Source organism: Euprymna scolopes, chromosome 2, assembly GCF_053919585.1.
Source record: "Euprymna scolopes isolate OS-2025 chromosome 2, ASM5391958v1, whole genome shotgun sequence".
NCBI classification, from domain to species: domain Eukaryota; kingdom Metazoa; phylum Mollusca; class Cephalopoda; order Sepiida; family Sepiolidae; genus Euprymna; species Euprymna scolopes.
This window is the reverse complement of record NC_136483.1, coordinates 60,660,131-60,688,126: the sequence shown is the minus strand read 5'-3', so window position 1 is coordinate 60,688,126 and position 27,996 is coordinate 60,660,131.

The window sequence follows — 27,996 nt, the reverse complement described above, 5'->3', positions numbered from 1 at the left end:
ATATATACGTGTATATAATGTTTATATAATATATAAATACATACATATATATATATATATATAATATATAACATATACATAATATGTATATATTTTATATATACATATATATATTATATAATATGTAGATTCATTTATATATAATATATATAAGATATATATATAATATATTATATACATATATATAATATATATCGTATATATATATGTATATATAATATATTTATATAATATATATAATATATATATCGTATATATATGATATATATATATATATATTATATTTATATAATATATATCGTATATATATAATATATATGTAGTAATTACTTAAAAAAAGTATTACAATGATCCAAACATAATTCTCAATGAAAAACCAAGACACGGAATAATAAAATAATGTTAAAAAATGCACATTGTTGGTGACTACTCCCTTATTTAAATATATATAATATATACATTTATATTTCTTTTAATTTTTTTCCTTACTTTATCTCTTTAGTTTATTTTATTCAAATTTAACAATCATATCCATTTAAGGTGACGTTTCTTTAAAGGAAAACGAATTATACAAGTCGCAATGCGGTTCCATCATTTTTAAATGCACTTAGTTTGCACACACACACACACACACACACACACAACACACAAACACACGTCTATCCCCTTGTAGTGTCGGCTTTATTGTCCGTTCTCCTTTTTCTCGGAAACTATTTTGTCGATCTGAATGAAATTTTGTATGAACTTTCATTATAAGGTCTTGCGAACTTACTAGTGGGGTATCTGTTTGATCCTTTGTTAGTGATCAATAGCGGCTAATAGGAATTAGTAATTATAGTACTATAAGTACTCTACAAGTTTCCCACAAACTACTGACTAAGATTTTGTATGAACCTTTGTTTTGATAAAATGCAGCACATTTAAACATTGTCATGCTGATTCTATGCACAGTTAAAGATTGATAGCGATTAATAACGATTAGTATTTTATGCAAAAATGAGCACAAATTTAAACACAATCAACCACTAATTTGGCATAAAACACTTATCCTAAGTCAACGGGTCATAACATTTGCCCGTTTTCACAAGCAGGAAAGTTTCGCATATATATATATATATATATATATATATATATATATAGTAAGTTATATATATATAGTAAGTTATGCCGTAAGCTTACGCATACTCCCGAGAATGAAACGCGGAATATTCTGTGCAGATTAATTGCCATGTATATGTTCATAACTTACTGCCTAACTCTACCTATGTATTGAGCACTATTGAAGTAAATATTGAAAAATTTACGCATGAAATTATATATTCGTATATCAATTTATGTGATTAAATGAAGTAATCATATATATATATATATATATATATATATATATATATATATATATATACATATATATTAGCTGAGAACTACAAATACTTTTGTCTTTATCTGAATGACTTTTCCCACTGCGTTTTTCCGCCTTCTCTCTTATTCCATCATAACATACCTTCTCTGTCTGTTTGTCCGTCTATCTCTCTTTTTCTATTTCTCTGTCTGTCTGTCTGTCTGTCTGTCTCTCTCTCTCTCTCTCTCTCTGAATATATGAGCTTCCACTCGATTTACACCTTTTCATATATCCTCGGGTTCTCTCTCATCATCAGCTCTCTTCCTCTAATGGCCTTTTACCAGCCTTAAGTTTCTATCATTTTCACTCACATTCTTCTCACCGGTCTTTCCTTCCATCAGTTCGATTTATCTTTATCGCTAATATAAAATAAGTATTCATAAAACCACATGTAAAATACTAAAAATAAAAGATCATGTCTTGATGACTCCAGTGTCATTTTATAATATTAGACGACTATATTTCTTTCTGTGACATTTTTCAAACTGTTTCATGATCTTCACACTATCGGTTTATCTGTCTGTGCGCTGTGTGTACCTCTCCGTTTCCTTCTCCATCTTTACCCCCCTCTCACAAATACTTTCTGAAGCTCATGTCTTTCCAGACGCTGTTAAAGAAACAAGATATCGGAATCCTCTCTTTTTCGTAATGACATTATTTTGGCGCATGGGTGCGAGTGCCGGTGGTCGGTGTGAGTGTCGTTGCAGAGGATTCTAAAAAAAAAATAATAATAGAAAGCCGAGAAGAAAACTAAAAACAACCAAAAACGAGAGGACGAATAAACAGAGGTAAGCTATGATAGGCGAGGTTGGGGAGGTGGATGGGGTATAAAATGGAGGATATTTTGCGCGGGATGATGAAGGCTTGTTCATTTATGGCGGGAAAACATACTATGTTCAAAGAGGCGAATATTTGCAGAGAGGGCAGTGGATGGCGTGGAGGGAGGAGATGAAAGGTGTTGATGATAGTGCAAAAGGAAGTTTAGGGAGGAAGGAGCAAACGAGAGAGTGATGTGGGAACAAGCAGAAATAGGGAGAGCACGGTAATTCAAAGCTTTTCAATAATTATATATATATTTCCTCCGCGGCGGCAGACGCGAGAGGAAACAGGCGGAGCGCGAAAACTGAAAAAAAAAAAAAAAAAAAAAATGTCAGTTAATTGCTGTCATCGCAATCGCTGTGGTTGCGGATGATCTAAAATGTTTCAGTTCTTGGTCAGCGTCTATTTAGATATCTCTGCTCTGAGGAATACTGTACTGCGAAAGCACGGACGTGTTTAACATTGCGCTGTTGACATTCTGATACACAGTCATACATATCGTCGTGGTACTCTCAACCTTCTAATCTAGATTCTGAGCGAGAAAACTCTCCTCGAATATCCAGTACTCTATGCTTTTTTGGACAACTCAAGCGACATACTTAGGAACTGAACACACGTGTACACACGAAGACCCAACACGTTGTAGCAGAGTACGTCGCAATGACCATAGTACAAGTAAAAGCGCGACTCTTTTTTATTTGTTGTTTTGTAACAACATTTATTTCTGGGTACTTTCCCGAAGGAGCACAATCCCGTTTTGATTGTGCTCTTTCTCTCTGACTTTTATCCTCTCAAACGTCGTTTTGAACGTGCTCCCGAACGTGATCGTCGGTCTGTGCACACGCTTCCTTTAAAGTTTTTTTCTTCAAACACGGCTCGCGATTTGCATACATATTTATGCACTCTTTTACACAGTTTAAAAATTATTCATTATTCGAACTACCGTTCCTACTTTGACTTCTATTATAAAAACATTTCGATCGATGTAATGTCCTTCAGTAAAGCGACAAAGCGAGCAACGCAGTTGTTAGACGACAATGACTTACTAAGTAAATCCTGTGTAGAATCGTTTACAACCTGGATCCATTAAAATTACAAATAATAAAGTCAACATATATATATATATCTATATATACAAGCTGGCCGCTCGGCGTTACCCGATCGTACAATACCCTTAAACATGATAGTTTAATTAATGCAGATTGTGTATGTAATATTATAGAATCAATCTTCTATGGAGTATTATATATTATTAGGAATAATTTGCCTAGAGGACTAATTCGCAAAAAAATAAAATAAATAAATAAATAAAATAAAAATAACAATAATAATAATGATAATGTTGTTCATCACATCCCGTCTGTGTTTGTTTACAATATCACGGCAGCTGATATTTAAGCTTGAAAATTTTAAACATAGTCTTTCATCTCTTATAGATGAGAAAGAATGATTTTTACTGTCCGGTGTAACGTAAAATATTTCAACGTAAAAATTCTTTTTTTTTTTAATCTATAAGGGAAGAAAAACTATATTAAAGGTCGGATTTTCTTTATTTTCTGTACTTATTGCATGCATTTCTGTACCAAACCTTCCTATGAACACTGCCAGACGTATAAATTACCTTTGTGTGAAATTTGCAAAAGATAGGCTCATCCGTTTCGGAACCTATGAGGAAAGAATTCAAACACACACACAATGTGACTTTATATATATATATATATATATATATATATATATATATATATATATATAATGATCTGTTGTACTGAATAATAAGATTGTACAAAAAAAAAATAAATAATAGGTCTAACACTCACAAAATGCATACCTCGAATTATTACAAAGACCCGTTGCAATGGGTGTGTATTTATGCATGTAGGCACAGTTTTCCTTTAAGGAAACGCTGTTAAAAATAATAAATCTCTCATATTAATATGCATTTTCTTGTGTTAACTTTTATATCTATATTTTTCCCACATATGTTTACGTTTTTATATACATATCTAAGCAACCATTTGTTTAAAATAACAGAATGTTGATTAATTATACGATTCTTTTGAGGTTGTTAATCTTTCTAAATATTTTTGTGTTAAAAATTTAAACAGTCGATGTTGATATTATTGCAATGCTGCTGATAACCTTCTCTCCATTTATAAAAAATATATTTCTTTTTCAATAAATTAAATATTTATTTATAATAGGATATCATATACTATACATTTTAAGAAACGTTTTTTTTATTAGAATTTTTCTCTCTTTTTGATTTTTTTTCTGAACAACAATTATTTTAAGTGCCCTTTGCTGCTGCTTGCATCACTCATAATATATATATATATATATATACATATATATATATATATATATATATATATATATATATATATATATATATATATAATTAACCATTAATAACGAGACGTAAAAAATGAGATATTAAATTAATATTATGTCTAGAGGCTTATGATTATTGCTACGATTATATTTTCATTTCTGCTTCATGCAATAATATTCACAAATTCTCCCAAAACACTCTAGATACACAATAAACGCATACAATACACATAAACACATGTATTATATATATATATATATATATATATATATATATGATATGTATATAATATATATGTATGATATATATATATAATATATATGATATATATATATATGATATATATACCTATATATATATAAATATATATATATAAATATATATGATATATATAAATATATATGATATATATAAATATATATGATATATATAAATATATATACATATATAAATATATATATGATATATATACATATCATATATATATATAAATATATATGATATGATATGATTAATAGAAGAATATACATATATCTGCATTAGATTGTATACTTAAAAACCTCATATTCATTTTTTTTACGTCTGCCGTTTTTCTTTTCTTTTTTATGTAGAAAATTGTGGGTTATTAGGTTTTCTGGGATGATTTGTTCTCATCGTTCAATCTCATATTCTGTGTGTGTGTGTGTGTGTGTGTGTGTGTGTGTGTGGGTGTGCGCGCGTGTGCGTGTGCTCTCGCATATTTCGTTTTTTTTTTTTTCTTTGATTTCTTTGTCAAGTCTTTCGCCAATTCTTTCTTTCGGTCGTGAAACTTGTATGCCAATCTGACCTCACTGTCTACTTGCCAGTTTTTTTCGCTGCAACACCTATTGTCGAATAGCGGAATGATAAGAGATTATATAAGTTTTTGACGTTTTTCCTGGTGTTGGGTAGTTTGTTCTATATCTTTTCACATATATTCAGCAAATTGTTAATCTTATTCTCTTATGTAATGCACGCAATGAAAAGCACGGTAATGTTTAGCTTTCCGTAATTCCCTCTGTGGCATATAAAATTTTTTCAGGTCATTCAATGTCAAATTTCAATCACTTTGGTGAATATTTTTCTGCCTCTATTTCAATATGCTATATCATTGCAACTCGAAATATAACAGTAAATATACCTCCCTCAAACTGTATGACTTATGGTTTCTATAATATTATGTTTTCCTTTTTATATATATTTTGGGATTTAATTTGTAAAGTTTATATTCATACTTTTTGCAATTATTAGCGGTACTGAACAGCTAGGCTTTGGAATTCTCTTCCTGCTACCAGCTTCCCTGACTGTACTTAAATATAACCTAAACCAAAATCTTGTTAATTTTTTCGTAGGTATGGTCCCAAATAGTAGCCCCTTATGTTCACTTGTCGATATGCCTTGTTTGGGGGGAACGTGAGTAGAAAAAAACATCGAAATATCACAGTTGCTTTGTTCATATCTGCACTTATATATATGAAATACACCGTCTCTGTGTGTGCCTGTGTGCATGTTAGTTCATTCCCCATAAACCCCAAAATGTCTGGGCTGATTTTTTTAAAATCACATAAATGTATTTTATGTATCCGGGGGTGTTCTCAAATAGGTTTTATATCGAAATGTATCCGAGGAGTATCTAAAAGTGATAATTAAAAATCCAATTAAAGTAAGAACAGTCCGATTTTGATCAAAGTTTAATATCTGACACAGTCTAACATTACAAATACATTTAATTAGTTTTATCATCACACAAACATAAGGACCTGGCGTATAAAATCAACAGTAGGTTCTTTGATAAGACAGTGGCACGATCGAAATGAAAGTTTCTATTTAGAGCACAACTGAACTATGATATTCACCTTTTTCACTTTAAACTTAAATTAAAGCAATTACCTTCTCTATATAAATAAAATGAACCCATTTTTCCCCTCCGAGTTTGACCTTAATAGGATTGAAAATCTAGAGATTTTAGGAAGATGTACTGTACACAAACTGCATCGAGCTATCTGAGGTGTGTTATAGGCATATTACCTATCCGCTACCTCGCTGATCGGATCTTCCTATATTTTATTTGCTGGGAGTTCACTGCCAAAAGCGGTTACGATCGATGGAAGTACTAAATTCTTCTCTCTCTAATAAATTCATACTCCCACCGCCACCCATTTACACCATCCGTGACCGTCCACAGGAAGCGATGACGGACGAACACCGGGTTTGGATTCTATAAAAAGTGGACTGCAATTTAGGTGAAACACACCACGCTTCATTTTACGTTGGTTCAAAATAAAAACAAAAACAAAAGAAGAAACTTTACATTTTATTTCCTTAAAATAAAAATTATATTACTTCAATTCCGGTTTATTTCACGTTCTACGCCATTTATAACATCGTTTCTTTTGATTTTTTTTATTGTATTTTATTTGGGGGTTTCATGTTTCTTTTCTCTGTTTTTCGTTTTCCCGAACTTTCCATTTTACAAATTCATTTATTCTCTCTTTCCGTTTTTTCTCTTTTTCGCCAAGTTTACCATCGTCTCTTTTTATTTTTTATTTATTTATTTATTTACTTATTTATTTATTTTTCTTTCCTCTCTTTCTGTTTCTGTTTCCTCGATCTTTCCCTTTTCTTTTATTATTTCTTCTCTCTTTCCGTTTTTCCTCTTCCTTCCGCAAGTTTAACATCGTTTCTTTCTTTGTAAAACAGCCGGATTTTTTTACGCTAAAAAAAAATTAATTCACTCTTTCCTTATTCTTCCGTTTCTTTGATCTTTGTTCGCTGTCTTTCCAATCTCTTTTCTTTTTTTCATAGACATATCATAAATCATTTCCGTTACATTTCGCTTTGTTCGATGCCTTTCTCTCTATTTTCATCGTTTATTTCTTTTTTTTTCTCTCTCTCTCTTTCTTAAGTATTTCCCTTAGAGTCGGCATTGGTGCTAAAACCGCGGTGATGCCGATTCTCCCATTACACCTAATGGAGCCACAGCAAAGCGTGTCATGGTACAACTAGTATAAAATAATGTTATAAAATCCACAGTATGTTCTCTACAGTGCAATATAGACATGTATTGTAGACCAAGTCACTTCGGGGAGAGATGTAGAGCATCCGCTCAATGTATTGCGGTGGGGCCTCGAATAAAACCGCCAATCAATAGATTTGATTACAAATGGACGTTTTCACTGATTTTGATGAAAATAAAATATTGCAAGTCTAGAGCATTTGTTAATCTCGTTCACTCCCAGGAAGCGTGGTTTATCCCTACTAGTTTTTGTATGAGTTAGTGTTTATGATAATACATATTTTGAAATAATACATGTATGTTAGGTGTGATAATAATATGAAATACACTTCCTGTCTGCGACCTTTTGACGCTAATAAATATATGGCTCGACCCTCTTAAAACAAAAATCTTGTTGATGGTGTAGAGTTCGTCTGCATCTATTTATCTTTGATCTTTTTTTCCAAATAGTATACATTATTTTAGTTATAGCTGTAGAGTTCGATTTATACACTTTCTTTGAAGCATCGTGGCAGATGAGATGATAACAACATATTTTCGTTTTGAAGTTTAGACTTTCTATATATAGCAAAATATTCAGCATCTTTTAGTTTATAAGTATTCAATAATATTACATTTTTTAGTATATTTCTCAAGTTCATGCGGTAAAGAGACAAATACGCCCGTCTTTTTCAAAAAAGGGCTAAGGAAGCGTACATCCGCGTTCGTCTATTTTCTTATGTTAATTCAATGAATATCTTAACTTAATGGCTAACCTCAATCGCAACGTTGAATTTTTGTTTTATACATTTGTAAGCTAGAATGAGATTTTTTTCTACTTAGCAAACCTTTTTTAAAAATAATTTATGATGCATCAATATTGTTAAAAATAGCGAATATGTCTTTATTTGGAGAAATATTTTAAAATTTAAATCCTTTCAAAACTGTAAATACTCTTTTTTTTACTGTATAGCTATTCACTTTTAATTACTATATTTTGTAATAATTTGAACATGTTAAAACAGATAATAAATTCTGCCGATGTTAATAATCATACATATTTCTTTTTTAATTGTAAATTTTATTTAATTTATAATGTTTAAAAAAAGTATAAACCTTTCTCTCTCTCTCTCACTCCATCTATCTTATATATATATATATATATATATATATATATATATATATATTATAATACCTGTCTGTGAACCTTATCTGTTTTCATTTGTATTGCGGTTTTACGCATAGAAAAACTTGAAAAAACATGTTGTAAATGTATAAGTCTATATTTGTGCATGCGTATAATAACACTTTAGGTAGACTTACAACTGCCAAGTTCTAATATTTTTTAAAACTTTGACCCCTAATGTTTTACGGATAAAGACCAAATCGAATTTGTTTCACAGACAAGGTCGCTTATATATACAGCCGCCGATAAGCGTAATGGTTAGGCGCCTTGACTGTCTTACAGGCGGTCGGGTTTCAATCCTGGCTTGAGGTAGTTTCTTGTCTAACCACACTTATGAGCTGTGAAACAGCGAAACAGTACTGTATGTGGATGACTATATATATATATATATATATATATATATATATATATATATATATATATATATATATATATAAAGATATGAGGAGAAGCAAATGATAATATTAAATGCTTCTCTTGATTGTTTTAACTTATTCTTATTGTTTGTTGTTTTTTGTTAAAAAATAACATAACTATATCTCCATCTCTACAATTATATAAATGCAACGTTGTCTCTCTATGCGTGTGAGTTCGTTCCTTACAGACACTGAAACGGCTTATCTGATTTTCTTAAAAAAATACAGAACTTTAGTGTATAAGTCTGGGAGTGATCTTCCAAGTGAGTTCGATCTCGTGAAAATCAGTCGCCTCTGTCGAGGTTTTTGCGAGACATACAAACATACATACATGCATTCATGCATACACATAAAAGACAGGTAATATTTATATTATAGACGATATTTTTCTGTAATTTTAACACAATCTGACTTAAACATTGGGAATTTTTTAAAACATAATGCAAAATTCAAACAATCTTATTTGATGTCTTTTAAATATACCACATTTTCAGCTTCGCATATTTTTGCTCCTTTCAAAACATTATTTATGACAGATTGCAGAATTTCTGGATTGCGATTTAACTCCCTTATTTTATTCCCGATGTTTACCTTCAGTTCTTGCAGGGTTTAGGTTTTGACGTTTCGTTGTCTGATGGCTCGTGGGACACCCTATTCTATTTGAGTCCCGTAAATTTTAGAGCAAAAAAGCTAAATATATTTTAGTTGCGTGAAAACAAAATGGATTCTGCTATCATTTTCAAATAACTTATTTTTACTTTATTAAAAAAATACTATCGCGCTGTTATATAAAGTTTTATTATAAAGATTTTTTAATGAATCATTTTCTGTAGAAATCGAATTCTGTAGATTGTACCGAAATATTTTTGTTATTTGAGAAGTACGTATTCTATTTACTTTTTCTGGTTTAAAAACTGTATCGGTACCAAAATATAAATAAAAGGATTTTGAGAGACTAGCAGAATTCTGACAGACCAGTACAGAAACTAGCAGGATTTTCAGGGGCTATTAGAGATACTATCAGGGTTTTGCTGGGCTAGTAGAAAGACTAGCGAGGTCTTGAGGGATTGGAAGAGAGACTAACAGGGTTTGGAGAGAGTAGTAAAGAAACTAGCAGGGTTTTAAGAGGCTAGTAGAGAGGCTAACAGGGGTTTGGGGGGTTTATAGACTAGCAGTGTTTTGAAAGGCTAGTAGAGAGACCAACTGGGTTTGAGAGGTTAGTAGAGATACTAAAAGGGGTTTTAGGGGCTAGTATACAGAATAATAGGGGTTTCAGGATGTACTAGAGAGACGTGCAGGGTTTTTAGGTGCTAATAATGAGACTAGCAGGGGTTTTGAGAGGCTAGTAGAGAAATTAACAGGGTTTGGGGTTTATGAGGGTATCTTTAAGGATAAGGGGGGAAATGTAGTATAATATGCAGTAATTTGCATATCAAAAAGACTACACACCAAAATGAGGTAAATAAAAAAAGACACACACAAAGTACAGGAGGGCGAGCGTCGAGATAGGAAAATCGAACATGTCGGAATTTACAAGGTTGTTCGAATGCTGACAAGATCCATTCTAGAACACAATTTCTGGAGCCTGCAATAAGTAATGCCCCTGACCCACTTTCATTTGTCTGATCTAGCTGAAATTTTGCATGCGCAATGATTTATATCTCTATGGGGTTTGTGGCAAATTACAGCTCTGAACTAATTGTGATTTCTGTTTTACAGGTGTTTGAACTGAGTCAGGTGTGAAATGGAGCCTGTTGAATGTCGAGCAGTGATCCGGTTTTTGTATTTGAAAAGACGCACACCACAGGAGACTTTTGATAAAATGAAAGAAACTTATGGTGATAATGCCCCATCATATGACCTTGTAAAACGCTGGCATCATGAATTCAAACATGGCCGGACGTCTGTGGAAACAGCTCCCAGACCTTGTCGCCCTCCCTTCTGCCATTGATGAAGCATATGTCCGTCAAATTGAGATTGCCATTTTGGAAGATCGACGCATTACTATTCGCCAAATAGCCCAAGATGTCAAGATTAGTACAGGGATGTGAAAAATATCATTCATGACCATTTGCATATGCATAAGGTGTCTGCCAGATGGATTCCCAGATTGCTATGACACCATTCCAGAAGCGAGAACGCGTCGAGTGCTCGAGGATGAATTTGGAGATGCGCCAAGAAGATGAGTCAAAGTTTTTCAAAAGACTGATTACACAGAATGAAACTTGGGTCCATCACTATGATTCAGAGACCAACGCCCAGTCAATGCAGTGGAAGCACGTGGACTCACCACCTCCAAAGAAGGCAAAGGTGCAGCCATCCTCTGGCAAGGTCATGCTCACAGTCTTCTGGGACCAGGACGGAGTAGTGATGACAGATTTCTTGGCAAAGGGTAGCACAATTACAGGAGCCTATTATGCTTTACTTTTGAGGGAATTAAGGGAAGCTATCAAAATCAAGAGGCGGGGCAAGATCAGCAAAGGTCCCCCCCTGCAGGACAACGCTCCGGTCCACAACTCGCACGTCGCCAGATCAGAAGCACGGGCATGTGGTCATGAAACCCACCCATCCTCCCTACTCTCCTGACCTTGCACCCTCTGACTTTCACCTCTTCCCAGCTATGAAGTTGTTTTTGAAAGGAAAGCGTTTCCCAGATGATGCAACTTTGCTTTCTGAAGTCACGTCGTGGCTGGAGGACCAACATGGGGTGTTCTAAAAAAAAACGGTCTCCAAAGCTGCATTAAACGATGGGAGAAATGCATAACTCTGGGTGATTCCTAAGTAGAAAAAGACTAATAACTGTGCCAAGTTTCGTTGCTCTACTGCTATGGGAAGTGGGTCAGGGGCATTACTTATTGCACGCCCCTCGTATATGACGTCTAATATTGTTCCATGCCAAAACGAGCAAAGAAGAAAGTTTTTCGTTGAAATTCTGATTCTTTTGAATTTTGTTAAATTTTAAAAACTTCTCTAAAGCATAAATATAGCAGAGATTTCTGAAGGTGTTTAAAGCGTTTTAACTTTCTACTTGTGAATTCAAATATTTCAGATTTGATTAATAGTAATCAAATACCGATTTGATTAATAGTAATCAAATACCGATTACTTTGAATGTGTTCTTTATATTCTTTAGCTTAAACCGCAATGGGTAGGTATTTTTACAATCATATAATGTAATAGTTTGGTCCACATTTGAGCATGAATCCTAACATATAGTTTACTAGCATTATAACTTAATTTTAATTTTCATTATGTGATAATTTGCTAGGAATTATTTTACCTGGCATGAGATCGATGTTTTTTCTATAATATCATATATATATATATATATATATATATATATATATATATATATATATATGTATATATATATATGTATATATATATATATGTATATATATATATATGTATATATATATATATATATGTATATATATATATATGTATATATATATATATGTATATATATATATATATATATATATATATATATATATATATATATATATATATATATATGAATGGAAATATATAAAAAAAAATATGAAAAGTATAAAAGCTTATAACTTTTCTTTATTCGTTTTCAATTGGTGACGTGCAGGAATACAAAATAATAATATTATGAAAAAAAATTTAAAAACTTTTTTTACAAGTACATATTTTCGACCGATCCTTCAGTCTTCATCGGTGTAGTGATATATATATATATATATATATATATATATATATATATATATATATATATAGCAAAACTGATGATTAGTAAAAACCTGAAGAAGGTGTTCAATACTATGCAGAGCAAATATATATATTTTTTATTACCGTTTTATCTGTTTTAGTTACACATGTTTCTGTTACCAGATCGTATCCAGCAACTTCGTCACACTTGAATATATATATATATATGTGTGTGTGTGTGTGTTTGTGTTTATGTATGTACATGTGTGTGTGTTTATGTATGTATATATGTGTATGTATATGTATATCTATAATATACAGCTGAACGCCTGTGTGCGTGTTTGGTCACGAATAGGCTCCTATATGGTTGACTATTATAGAAAACTGATTACATATAATGATAGACGATGTATCGAGACACAGGAATCGGTATGTTTGATCTTGCATAATTATGATTCATTAGAATTTTTGGTCCAAAAAGTACGGAAAAAAAAAAAAAAAAAAAAAAAAACTTTTACAAGTGTTTTTGATAAAGATGTACATAATAATACTTTCATAAGTATATTTTAACTTAAATAGGGATGGTATAATAAAATTGTAGGGTCTGAGTTAGCGCCATAGAATGCAAATAGGCACAAACTTTAATAAAAACTTTTTATATCTATCTGTGTAAGTATACTTTTATAATTATGTTTCAGTTTGAAGAAATATGGTATAATAAAATTATTGGGTGTTCGTTCGCGCCTGACCTCCATAGAATGGAAATATGTCACAAAGTTTAACAAGGTTGTTTAATATAGATTCACAGAATATTGTGATAAGTGTTTCAGTGTGAACAGATATGGTATAATAAATTATGGGGTTTATCTATTTTATTTTTACTTTCATCATATTTTTCTTTAGTTTTGATACCCCCAAATTCGAAGCTATCTCTTTACAACCCTTTCTTTTCATAACCTATCATACTTTCATAAATCAGAGTCCATTTCCTGTAGGCTGTTTTTGAACCCAATCAACGACGGGTACTTTTGCTAGTATATATATATATATATATATATATATATATGCATATATATATGCATATATATATGCATATATATGCATATATATATGCATATATATCTGTGTGTATATGTATGTATATATAATATATATATATGTATGTATGTATGTATGCATGTGTATATATATGTATATGCATGTATATGGCTATATATGTATATGCATATATATGTATGTATGTATATATGTATGTATGCATGTATATGTGTGTGTTGGGGTGGAGAGGGCTCCCGTCAGCAGTAGGGAAGGTAACCTTTCTAGGAAAAGCAAATATCTGATTTTAAAAAAAAATAGTGGGAGAGCTGTACCTCTATTAAGCTGGTCTGCAGTTTAACTTAATTGCTGGCTGTCTTGCTCTTGCTTGTTGCTGGATCTCAACATTTTGAACCGAGAGAGAGACTTAGCTCTCGTACAAACTAAGACTCTATAACATCATCTTTCTATAGATACTCCCTCAGGCATTTGTCTATAAAAATTGTCCTGTGGCGATGGAAGTCATTTTTGAGCTCAGGGACTTTAAGTGTCTGAGGGAATGGCACTCGTTTTACAAGACGTTGCAATCATCATTCATGTATATTATATGTATGTGTATCTATGCATGTATATGTATATATATATATGTGTATGTATGCAGCTATATGTATATATGTGTATGTATGCAGCTATATGTATATATGTGTATGTATGCATGTATATGTATATATGTGTATGTATGCATGTATATATGCATGTATAGGTATATACATATATATGCGTATATGTATGCATATATAGGTATATATATACATGTGTGTGTGTGTGTGTCTGCATGCCTGTATAGGTTTTATATATATGTGTATGCATGCATATATATGTATATATATATATGTGTATGCATGCATATATATGTATATATATGTGTATGCATGCATATATATGTATATATGTGTGTATGCATGCATATCTATGTATATATATGTGTTTATGTATGCATGCATATGTATATATATGTCTACGTATATATGTATGTACGTATGTATATATGTCTATATATGCATGCGTGTGTGTATATATACTTCTGTGTGTATATATGTGTATAATATGTGCACATATCTCTATGGTGTTATATATATGTATGCATATATGTACATGTATATATGTATTAAATATGTATATGCGTATATATTTGCGCGTACACACACACATACACACACACACACACATATATATATATATATATATATATATATATATATATATACACTTTATGTGTTTATATCATCTTTCGCATGTAGAAGTGCGTATTATTGATGAACTCAGTTCCTGAAAAGAATGAGAATCTTAGAGAATTCTGACATGGGCCAGAATTTTGATTAACATGCTGAAGAGGAACCAATTAGGAATCATTGCAGTCGCCCCAACCAAAACCGTTCTTTTTCTTTTTGACTCATTTGGGTAACAAAGAAAAAAATAAGCATAAAAAATTGAACGATAAATAGAATATTCTCGTTTCCCGCCTAAATGCGAAGGCCGGGAAGGTTAAATAGACGCCATTGTTGATCGTTTCTCCCCACATTTCTTTGTTCTTTGTTTTGTTTGTCTTCTTTTTTTTTTCAATTTAGTTTGTATTGTCGGCCTTCAATCTGCGGAGAGTTCGACTGGATTCAACGTTCCGACGGAAATGAAACATTGTCTGCGATTCAAGTGTTTATGCCACACTACAAGCATATGTACATACGCATACACACAGGATCACTCATAGCGTTAATTTTGCACACGCATATCAACCCGCATACACGTATATTCAACATTCTTTCGTCTAGACATATTTTGTTAAATAATATAAGCATTTTTGTCGACATTTCTCTGTAGATATCCGTTCAAAACTTTTTCATGAGAGGCTAATTTCGGAAACTCATCCTCATCATCGACAACACACAGACAGCATTATATATATATATATATACATATATATATATAATCATTTAAAAAATAAATTTCTGAAACGATTGTTTATGGATAAGAAATATTTTACAAGGTATTAAGACCAAAGCTATGCAACAGACAGACACACACACACACACACACACACACACACACACACACACACACACACACACACATATATATATATATATATATATATGCACGAACCGACTCTTTCGCTCTATCACATCTTTTCAGTGAGGCTAGACTAAAAATGCTGAAGTTGGAATTTTCTTAATAAGTACTCGACTATTTTTACCACTTGACTACAGGCTGCTGTTGACAAGTGATATATAGATGCTTTTTTAATAAAAATTGTCCATTACTAAAGGATGTTTCTATTTATTTATTAAGAGGTTTTGCTTATGCTCTCTAGTCTTAGTTTGAACATATTTGGAAGTAAAATAACAAAATGTAATGCTCTTTGTACATACAAATGGAGCTTAGTCGTTCGGACAATGTTTGATCATTGTAATTTCACAAACCAATCTTAAGAGCAGTCAAATAGCGTATCGACTCGTAGTGCGACTGTCGCCTAGACAGGTGAGTTTCAATCCTTCCCTGAGGTAGTTGCTAGGCTAGCCGCACTGAAGAACTGTGATACAACGAAACAGTTTGTCTGAGATTGACTGGAGAGAGAAAGAGAGACGTGAGAGAGAAGGAGAGATAGTATTTTTACCGTTTGTTTTAATTAATTCACGTTCGAATATTATACCGTTTAAAGATAATTAACAATGTCGACGTTTTTATTAATAGATCCATTTATATTTTATCAAATTATATACCCACCTATTTTAATCCTACTTTCAGCTCATAACAGAAACAGATATGTCGTCAGGAAAATACTAACCATGTTTTTTGTTTCTTATTTTACGTTAGTTGCTCTTAACTAATCATGTTTTTAAATTACCTTTTTGAATGTTGTCCCTTATCAGTTTATGCCTAACTGGGCAAAAAACATTAATCGTCAACAGAGTACTCATCAAATCATAAAAAGAAAAGAAAACGTCATATGTTATTTAAAGCAATATCAAGCGTGAAGGCAGTTTACACTTCGATTGTTTGTTTGAATTCCAGATTCTTCATCTAGCCGCACCAATTACTGTTTCAGGAATTAATTGATTGACTGGCTTATTGGGTAATTGATTTATATTTATCATTTCGTTGGAAATGGCTTAAATTGTCCACAATAAACCTTCTCATATATAGTTTTATATATTTTCAAATTCATCATAACCATTCGTCCATTTTTTAGTAATGTTTATTCTCTGATGAAAAAGCATATTTTTGAAAATCCATGGATTAAGAATTTTTCTTTATGATTTCTCGTTTAAATTTTAAGGATCACTAAAATTAAATTTATTTCTGTAATCTATTTTCCTACTTGTTTAATTGCTCTATCAAATATTCTAATATGTTGAGCTTCCGATTACTTTGATGTGTTTAAATTTTAAGGATCATATCTTTAATCATCTTTGCAGTGTCAGGTATGTCAAAAATCTGAAGAAAAAAAATGAGAATTTGCTACATTTGAATAGATGTTATGGATGTGTATTCACATAAAAATTTCAATCGTTCCTTTCAAAGTTTAGGAAATAGAAGCGGTTAACTTACCTAAAAGTTACTTTCGTCAGACCAAACTATTTTGGCCCAATAATCAGGTGACTAATTTTTATGTTTTTTTTTCAAATTTCAGTCGTTTCTTTTTCTTGTTTGCCTTAGACAAATATGACTCTTTCCTTATTTGCATCCATTTTATCCCACTTTTAATCAACTTCTCACTGTTCCAGTTGATATATTTTTGTTTGCATGCTCCCTAAGTTAAGCTCTAAAAATCTAAATCAAGCTCTAAAAAACTTTCCCTCCCATCTGCAAGAAATGCTCTTTTCAAAGATCTCTTTCCTGGCTGTTGTAGACATTTCACGTCTGTATCCTCTTGTGTTTTTGAAAGACTTTCTCTCTTTGTGCGTTTTAATCGTTATTTGAACTCCCTTCCTCGGGCATTCCATCTTCCTGGCAAGTTCTACCTGTTAGTGTCCTTAACCAGATAAAACGACACTTTGTGCCCTTTTAATCTTTGATAACTACATCTTTGGACGCATTTCCAATTAAATACACGATTATAGCACTGGCATAAATCAAATATTAATTGAAAAATAAGAAACAGCTTTTAGCATGAAAATAAATCATTTTGAATATTGGAATGGATTTAGAATGAAATTAGCTAAACCCCTTGACAGAAGCTTTAAAGCCAATAAATACAACAAATATTTTACATTTACTGTACAATTCTTAATTTTGTAAATGCGTAGGTTGAAACTATTACCTAAGTTTTTTTATAGGTGTTTCATCACATGATATCGAAATACCATTGCAGCTTTACCAATTCAAGAGAAGCTGATTATTCTCGGTGATTTCAATGCGCGTGTTTGTCGGAAACATAACATATGGAATGTACTTGGCTGTTATGGCATCGGCAATGTTAGCAGTAATCGTTTACTTCTACTGCAGCTTTTTTCGGAATTTAATCTTGTTGTGTCTAATACATTCTTCCGTCAGTAGCGCAAGCTTAAAATCACATGGACCCCCCCCCCCGATCAAAGCATGGGCATATGATCGACTTTATACCCAAAATGAGAGGCATGTGCAATGTGTGCGTCTAGCGTAGTGCTGCCTGTGACACTAATCACAAGTTCGTATGTGGGAAATTTAAGCTTTGCATTCGTAGAAAGATTCGAATGACCAAGTTAGGGTACCATAACATGTTGATGTCTCCAAACAAGAGCTCCTGTTATTTGCATGGCTTTCGGAGAAAAACTAAGCACAGTTGAGTTTGATGAGACCTGGAAAACTTTCAAAGATATGAAACTAAAATATCATATTTAAGCGTATTTAATGACCGGACAAAGCTGGGCGTCCCCTCTAATATATATATAAAAGGTACCCAAGATGGTCAACATGTAACAACGTGGGGATGGAATTTCTTTTCCTCCAACGAACGCACCAGGTTTATAATGTACAAAATTAACTTTTTGTTGGTAACATCGGATGGAAATCACATCTGAGGAGTTGGTGAGAAAGAAAATTTTTATGAAAACATAAAATCATAAAATTGCCATCCCATTAACCAAACAGCTGTAATGAAGAAATCAAAGATGAAATAAACAAAAGTTACAAAAACGAAAAAATGTAAGTTTTTGAATTTCAACAATGTTTTGTACTATATAGGCTCAGCACCTATAAAATACGAGATGCATTGAGCCTTACTCGAAATTAATGGCGATTCAGTTTTTATCATAACAGCCTAAACCCGTTAAATGAAAACCGTATACATTGAAATTAACAATATTTCAAAAATAAACACACACACACACTAATATATATATATATATATATATATATATATATATATATATATATATATATATATATATTTATATATATATATATATAGTCTCCGTCAAAACCCGGTGGAAAAACATTCCGCATCGTCAGTGTTGAAGCTAACTATTTATCGCGACATATTGCTACAATGTTCGTGTAAAATCATAGAATTTCGTCATTCAATTCTTCGTATATAGGTTATAATTATTCCTGATGGTCTTAAATAAGAAACATAGGCACCGTTGCTATTGTATGAGGAGTTTCCTTCCTAATTACTTTTCTAAGCTGTGAAGTAAGTTTAAGACACTTATCTGACGTGCTATTGTATATCTTGCTTCACCTCTCCATTTGAAATTGTGTCGTCCAATGTCTAGAGAAAATGGAAGTGCTTTTCTTGATGACCCATGAGTGACGGAATGGAAGAACATATCTTAATTTATACACGAATGAATACACATTGGCCTTTATTATAGATTAGCAGATATACAATATAGAAGTTGTGAATCAAGTAAGACAACAATGTATTCTGTTAAATTATGTCTTTATAAACGAAGCAACCGAAAAAAAAAAAACGATAGAAATAATCAACGTCGAAATAATATATCGGTTTTTCTTTTTCTTTTTTGTCAAAACTCCTGATACTAACGATTACCACGCTACTATCAACAATATAAATCTTCCGTTTTATATATATATATATATATATATATATATATATATATATATATATATATATATATATATATATATATATATATATTCTGTGCGTGCGCGCGTGTTGAATCTGCATATTCCTACACGATTTGTTGATCGGAAATTACTGGTGTTGTACGCTGGGCGCCCGGAAATGAAAAAGATATTGCCGAATAATTACAGTCCACGCAACTTTAGTCGCTAAATTATGAATGCTGAAGGAACTATGTGGCGTTACGCACTGATTAACTGCAACCCTGTACGTAAAAGGGCCTTGTACGCAATGTATCACTCCGAAGGCTCTGATGTTGAAAGTGTCCACTCAAACTTGCGGCGCAAACCACAGATTGTCAATGTCGCCATTTCTCTTTCTATGATAATTTTTTATGCATCTCGACCCCGTTTTTCCCGCCAATGTAGACGCGTCATTCGCTCTCGTCTACATTTGAACGTATCGACATCTCATCTTTTTCTTCGATATGTATTTATTTCAACGTTACATTTGTTTTACCGTGTCTTCCATTGTATAAATTTATCGATTTCTTCGTATTCTTTTATTCATCCTTTTTCTATTTTCTTTTTGTTTCTTCTCATTTTGTTTTTCTTCTATTTTCATGTTTCATTTTCTTCTGCTTCTTCTTTTTTCTATTTCTTCATTTTTGTTCTTATTCTTTTTTCTTTTTTTATTCTGTTCTTCTTCTGTCTTTCCATCTCTTTCTGTTGATCTTATCTTTATTCTATTTCTTTTTCTTTTTCTTCTTTACATCCTTCTTATATTTCATTCGTTTTATTTCACTTGCTTCTTCATTTGCTTCTTCTTCAGTTTTCATAACAATGGTTACTAGTTAAAATCAGTCTACTGGTGCTAACATATCAGGTTGTCTGAAGATGCTGTGTTCCTGGCCCCAAATGCACCAAACATTAATGTTATTGTATTTGTTATTTCTCTTTGCAAAACTCAATCATGTTCTGTAAAGCCAAAAACGAAAACAACTTTTCTCAACACAGCTACTAAACACTACATAGTATGAATAAATATTTGAAAATATAAAGAACTTGTATCCTTACCAAAATAATCGTACTGGACATTAAATAATCCGAAAAGTGTTGATACGGCTTAAAAAAAAAGCTGGACTCCGAGGGACAGAAAATCTCAGATTTGTACTACTCTCCGTTCTATTCGATTATTATTGGAACTCACTTGGTGTTCTCCCACTACTCGTTTACCAATAATTACTTGTTAATGAGCTATAGATTTTCCTTGAATCTGAGTGACAATATGTCTTCTCAGAATCAGGGTATTAGTCTACATCGTGCTATGAGAGGCGTGCAATAAATAATGCTCCTAACCCGCTTTCCATAGCAGTAGAGCAACGAAACTTGGCACAGTTATTAGTCTTTCTCTACACAGTAACCACCCAGAGTTATGCATTTCTCACATCGTTTGATGTAGCTCTGGAGACCGTTTTTGTAGGTTGGTCCTCCAAGCACGACCTGACTTCAGAAATTAAGGCTGCATCATTCTGGGAAACGCTTTCCTTTCAAAAACAACTGGGAAGAGGTAAAAATCAGAGGGTGCAAGGTCAGGAAAGTAGGGAGGATGGGGGAGGATTTCATAATCACACGCCCGTACTTCTGATCTCGCGACATACGAGTTGTGGACCGGAGCATTGTCCTGCAGGAGGAGAGCACCTTTGCTGATCTTACCCCGCCTATTGATTTTGATAGCTTCCCTTAATTTCCTCAAAAGTAAAGCATAATAGGCTTGTGGTACACTTTGCCAGGAAATCTGTCATCACTACTTCGTCCTGGTCCCAGAAGACTGTGAGCATGATCTTGCCAGCGCAGGGCTGTACCCTTGCCTTCTTTGGAGGTGGTGAGACCACGTGCTTCCACTGCATTTACTGGGCTTTGGTCTCTGGATCATAGTGGTGGACCCAAGTTTAATCCTGTGTAATCAGTCTTTTGAAAAACTTTGACTCATCTTCTTGGCACATCTCCAAATTCATCCTCGAGTACTCGACGCGTTCTCGCTTCTGGAATGGTGTGCGCAACCTGGGAATCCATCTGGCAGACACCTTATTCATATGTAAATGGTCATGAATGATAGCTTTTACAGAACATGTACTAATCTTGACATCATGGGCTATTTGGCGAATAGTAATTCGTTGATCTTCCAAAATGGCAGCCTCAACTTTACGGACATATGCCTCTCAATGGCAGAAGGGAGGGCGACCAGGCCTGGGAGCTGTTTCCACAGACGTCCGGCCATGTTTGAATTCACGAGGCCAGCGTTTTACAAGGTCATATGATGGGGCATTATCACCATAAGTTTCTTTCATTTCATCAAAAGTTCTGTGGTGTGCGTCCTTTCAAAAACAAAAACCGGATCACTGCTCGACATTCAACAGGCTCCATTTCACACCTGACTCAGTTCAAACACCTGTAAAACAGAAACCACAATGAGTTCAGAGCTGTAATTTGCCACATAATCCGTTGAGATATAAATCATTGCACATGCAAAATTTCAGCTAGATTAGGCTTTTGACAGGGTTTGGATGAGGGTCTTCTGAGGAAAATTAGATCATACGTTATCACTGGTAGAATACTTCACATAATTAAATCCTTCTTAGATATGAGAAAAAATCAGGTTGTCCTCAACGGTCGTATATCTAAACAATATGGTATAAATACAGGAGTGCCCCAGGGGTCTATGCTTGGACCTCTACTGTTCCTGATATTCATAAATGACCTCCCTTACAAAATTGCCTATATATATATATATATATATATATATATATATGCTGATGACACCACACTCTATAACAGGCACGACAGGAAAACAAATGGATACATATCTAAAGAAATGGCAGAAACACAAGAGGATGACCTCCAATCCATAGTGGAATGGAGGCAAAAATGGTGGCCACGTTCAATGCCGCCAAGACTAAACTAGTTTCCTTCAATAATTACAAGAATCCTTCTCTACCACCTGTAGCAATGGCTTACGACTCTTTATCTGAGAGTACATCGTTCAAACTCCTTGGCCTAACGTTCACAGAAAATATGAGTTGGAACAATTATATTGAAGGCATTGTCAGGGCCGCTGCAAGGAAGGCGGGCTCTCTCTACCGTGCTAGAAAGCTACTAACACCCGAAAGTATACTGTACCTCTATAAGGCCACCATTTGCCCATGTATGGAGTATTGCTGTCATATTTGGGCTGGTGCATCTGCTACTAGTCTATCGCTCCTTGACAAGGTTCAAAAGAGAGTCGCAAATCTGATAGGCCCTAAACTGGCATCTAAGCTTCAGCCTCTGTCCCATCGACGAAACGTTGTATCCCTCTGCCTGTTCTACAAGTATTTTAATGATGAATGCTCTGACGAACTGCAAGCACTTGTGCCCCCACGACGTAAACACCCTCGACAAATCCGACAGGCAGCTAAATCCCACCCCCACACTATAGAGATCCCTAGATGTAAAATATATTTCTACTCCAGTAGTAGCTTCTCCAGAACCGCTAGACTTTGGAATTCCATTCCAGGTCCCTGCTTCCCCAACTATACTGACGTGCAGAAGTTCAAGTGCAACGTGAACTGACATCTTGCTGCCCAAATCCCTACATAGTACCCCAGTAGTTGTTGTCCCTGATAGTAGCCCCTACACCAAAGTTGCAATATGCCTTGTTTGGGTGAAAATATAATAAAAAAATATATATGAATTAAATAGCTGGGGAGTATGTTATATGAAAAAATGTATTTTTCGTTTGCTTTTTAATATGCAAAATCTCTCAGGTATACGTTAAAGGATCTTTAAATAAATGGTTAATTTGCAATAGTATTTCTCGCGGTAAACGGTCGCCGAATGGACTTAATCCTTGTTAATGGAGCCAGAGGGGGCTTCCTTGTCGTGTTCGAATCGGTCAACCGGTGTTAATCGATTTTTGACATCAAGTTGAACGTCAAAAAACGAAATTATTTTTTGCACCCACCTAATCTATCTATTATATCTATAAAATGAACGTGTCTGTGTGCCTGTGGTTGTGTGTGTGTGTGTGTGTGTGTACATTTCTCTACGCAATAACCCTGTCAATTTTAAGACTACAGACTCGAAATTTGATATACAGAGTACTGAGAATTGGGAAAATCTATGTGATCGGTTTTCGGCTAGAAATTTGGCGATTAAAAGGTCAACGATTTGACCCTTGAGAACCCTACCAAACTCCGACAAGTTTGGGTCTACACACTTGAAATTTTAGATATAGGGTTCTAAAACATGGATTTAACTTAATAACTTGTGTTGAGCCCAAAACAATAAATATTAATAGCGGCCAAAGTTTAAAAAAATTGACCGTTTTTTTTTTCTCAGCATACACCTCCAAACACCCGGGCAACGCCGGGCTGAAATGCTATTATGTCTATAAAAATCGACGTGTCTGTCTGTCTGTGTGTCTGTTTACATTTTCCTTCGCAACAACTTTGTTAATTTTAAGTCTACAGACTTGAAATTAGATATATGGGGTACTGAAATTTGCGAAAATCTATGTGATCGGTTTTCTGCCAGATATTTGGACGTAAAGAGGTAAAAGTTCAACGATCTGACCTTTGAGAATTCTACCAAACTCCTCCGACAATTTGATATACAGGGTACTGAGATTTGGAAAAATCTGTGTAATTCATTTTTGCCCAGGAATTTGGCTATTAAGAAGTCAAAGGTCAACGATTTAACCTTTGAGAACTCTATCAAACTCCTCCGACATTTTGTGTCTAAACATTTCAATTTTAGATATAATTTCCTTGGACATATATCTAACTTAATAACTTGGTTTGAGCCCAAAAATAAATGTTAAGGCGTCATAATAGGGGTCAAAATTTTAAAATATTTGACCTCTGCGGTTTCTACCAAATTTCTACACTTTCTGTCTAAACATTTGAAATTTTACATAAAGGGTATTCAGAGATAGGGCAAGCGTTTTAGTCGGTTTGGGTCGAAACTTTTTAGTTACCAATTTATAAATATATGCATGTATGTTTGCATGTCTGCCTAAAACTTTTGATAGAGGCGACGGATTTTATCAAGACTACTATCGTTTTTAACTCCAACGTTTCAGACTCCACATATCGAAAAATTGACTAAAAACATTAATATCTTCACCTTCAACTGGGAACTTTTCTACAGAGAGATTGCTTTTTCCGCCGATATCTTTTAAAATCATTCTCTCCTTTTGATTGTCTAGCCTTAATTTGAAAAAATGTTACTTCTGGTTTGGCGATGGTCGTCACAGCATAGACGTTAGGTTTTTTTCCCGCTCCTTTCCTCCTTTGCGGTACGGGTTCGATCCTGACTTCCTACTACCATTTTTTTTGGGGGGGGGGGTTAACAGACATATCCAAACACACGGCAACGCCGGGCTGAAATGCTGATATATATATATATATATATATATATATATATATATATATATATATATATATGCAGCTCCACATGTTGAAATACCGTTAAAACGTTAGATTAATGGATTTGAAATGATATCAAATTTTTGAAAACGCCCTGTATTTATTCTGACAGCAAGCTTCATTCATTCTCAGGTGAGAACGATCCCGTTACATGTTTTAACAGGCTGAACATAATTAATTTTAATTAGCATAATTAATAACATAATAATTATTAAAATTAATTATGTGAAGATCGAGCTAACATGTATCGGTATCTGCCACGCTTATCCCATTTTCTTGGTAGATGAAATATCCATATATCTATCTATCTATCTATCTATCTATCTATCTATCTATCTATCTACAATTACTTATGGTAATTGTGTTAGCTAGACACCTTTGCATTTAATTTGCCAAAAGATTCCTCAGACTAAATGTATTATACATGTATATATTTATATCAATTTATTACGTATATATATATATATATATATATATATATATATATATATATATATATATATATATATATATTATACACAAGCCAATAATTTCGTCAGACTTTTCAGATTTTGGAAACTATCGGATTGTTTATTCCATTCCGGTAATTGAAACATATGTAACTACGAGGATAATAACAGTAATAAAAATATATTTTGCTCTATAGTAGTATTGACCATTTTTCAGTTTTTTTACTATTTACTGATATAAATATAATAAAAAATATATATATGAATAAGTGTTATATATATACATATATATACTAATATGGTGGCCGGCGTTGCCCGGGTGTTTGGAAGTGTATGCCGAGCAAAAAAACAAAACAAAAAAAATCAACGGTCAATTTTTTTAAACTTTGACCCTTATTATGACCCCTTAACATTTATTGTTTTAGGCTCAAATCAAGTTATTAAGTTAGATCCAGGTCCAAGGAACCTATATCTAAAATTTCAAGTGTTTAGACCCAAAATTGTCGGAGGAGTTTGGTAGAGTTATCAAAGGTTAAATCGTTGAACTTTGACACCTTAATCGCCAAATTTCTGGCTGAAAACCGATCACATCGATTTTCCCAAATCTTAGTACCCTGTAAATCAAATTTCGAGTCTGTAGACTAAAAGAGTTATTGCGTAGGGAAATGTACACAGACACAGATAGACAGACAGACACTTTCATTGTTATAGATGTAACAAAAATATATATGTACTAGCATTTCAGCCCGACGTTGCCGGGTGTTTGGATGTGTATGTTGAGCAAAAAAAAAAGTGGTAGTAGGAAGGCAGGCTCGAACCCGTACCGCAAAGGAGAAAAAGAACGGGGTAAGACCTAACATTTATGCTCTTACGACCACCGCAAAACCCAAAGCGACATTTTTAAAAATTAAGGCTAGACAATCTAAAGGAGAGGATATCTTAAAAAAATATCGGCAAAAAAAGTGACCCCCCTTGTAGAAAAGTTCCTAATTGAAAGGGAAGATATTAATGTTTTTAGCCAATTTTTCGATATTTGTCGTATGAAAGGTCGAACTTTAACAGGATACTGAACTTGGTAAAATCCGTCGCCTCTATTGAAAGTTTAAGGCAGACATGCAAACAGACATGCATACATACATTTTTATATTGGTAACTAAAAATTTTCGACACAAACTGATGAAAAAGCTTGCCCTATCTCTGAATACCATTTATGTAAAATTTCAAATATTTAGACCAGAAATTGTCTGAGTAATTTGAGAGAGATCGCAGAGGTCAATTTTTTTAAAACTTTGATCCCTATTATGATCCCTTAACATTTATTGTTCTGTGCTCAAATCAAGTTATTAAGTTAGATCCATGTCGAAGGAACCTACATCTAAAATTTCAATTTGTCGGAGGAGTTTGGTAGAGTTCTCAAAGGTCAAGTCGTTGAACTTTGATCCCTTAATCACCAAATTTCTGGCCAAAAACCGATCATATCGATTTTCCCAAATCTCAGTAACCTGTATATCAAATTTCGACAGACACACACACAGACACACACGTTCACATTTATATATATATATATATATATATATATATATATATATAGATATTGGTAGATAGATAGATTAACAAAGATATATACGCATACATAAATATATATGGAAACAATTTTGTGTTTACTATAAACTTTTTACGCAAATATTATGCAAATATAAATCATGTAGAATATCTGCATGAATATAATTACACGTAATAGTTAGTAAAGATGATAATCCCATAAGAAATCCGAAAAAAAAAACTAATAGGGAATTAATTAAAATGAATGTTTAAAAGAATACGCAAATTAGCTAGATCTTTTGCTAGTGAATACAATTCCACAAGCCATATATAAGAAAATGGTATTTTCTTTCTAAATAAATAGAAAAGAGGGTTTTTTTAAATATGAATATCAATACACACAAAAGAAAAAACAAATTTATAGGAGTATATACATACATATGTATATATATATATATATATATATATATATATATATGAGTAATATAGATAGATTAAAAAATATTCATAATTCATCTACAGATACTACTATTTCATGCTTACATAATTCCCAGTGTCGGAAATGATAATTACTCCTGATCGAAGGATTCGAACGCAGT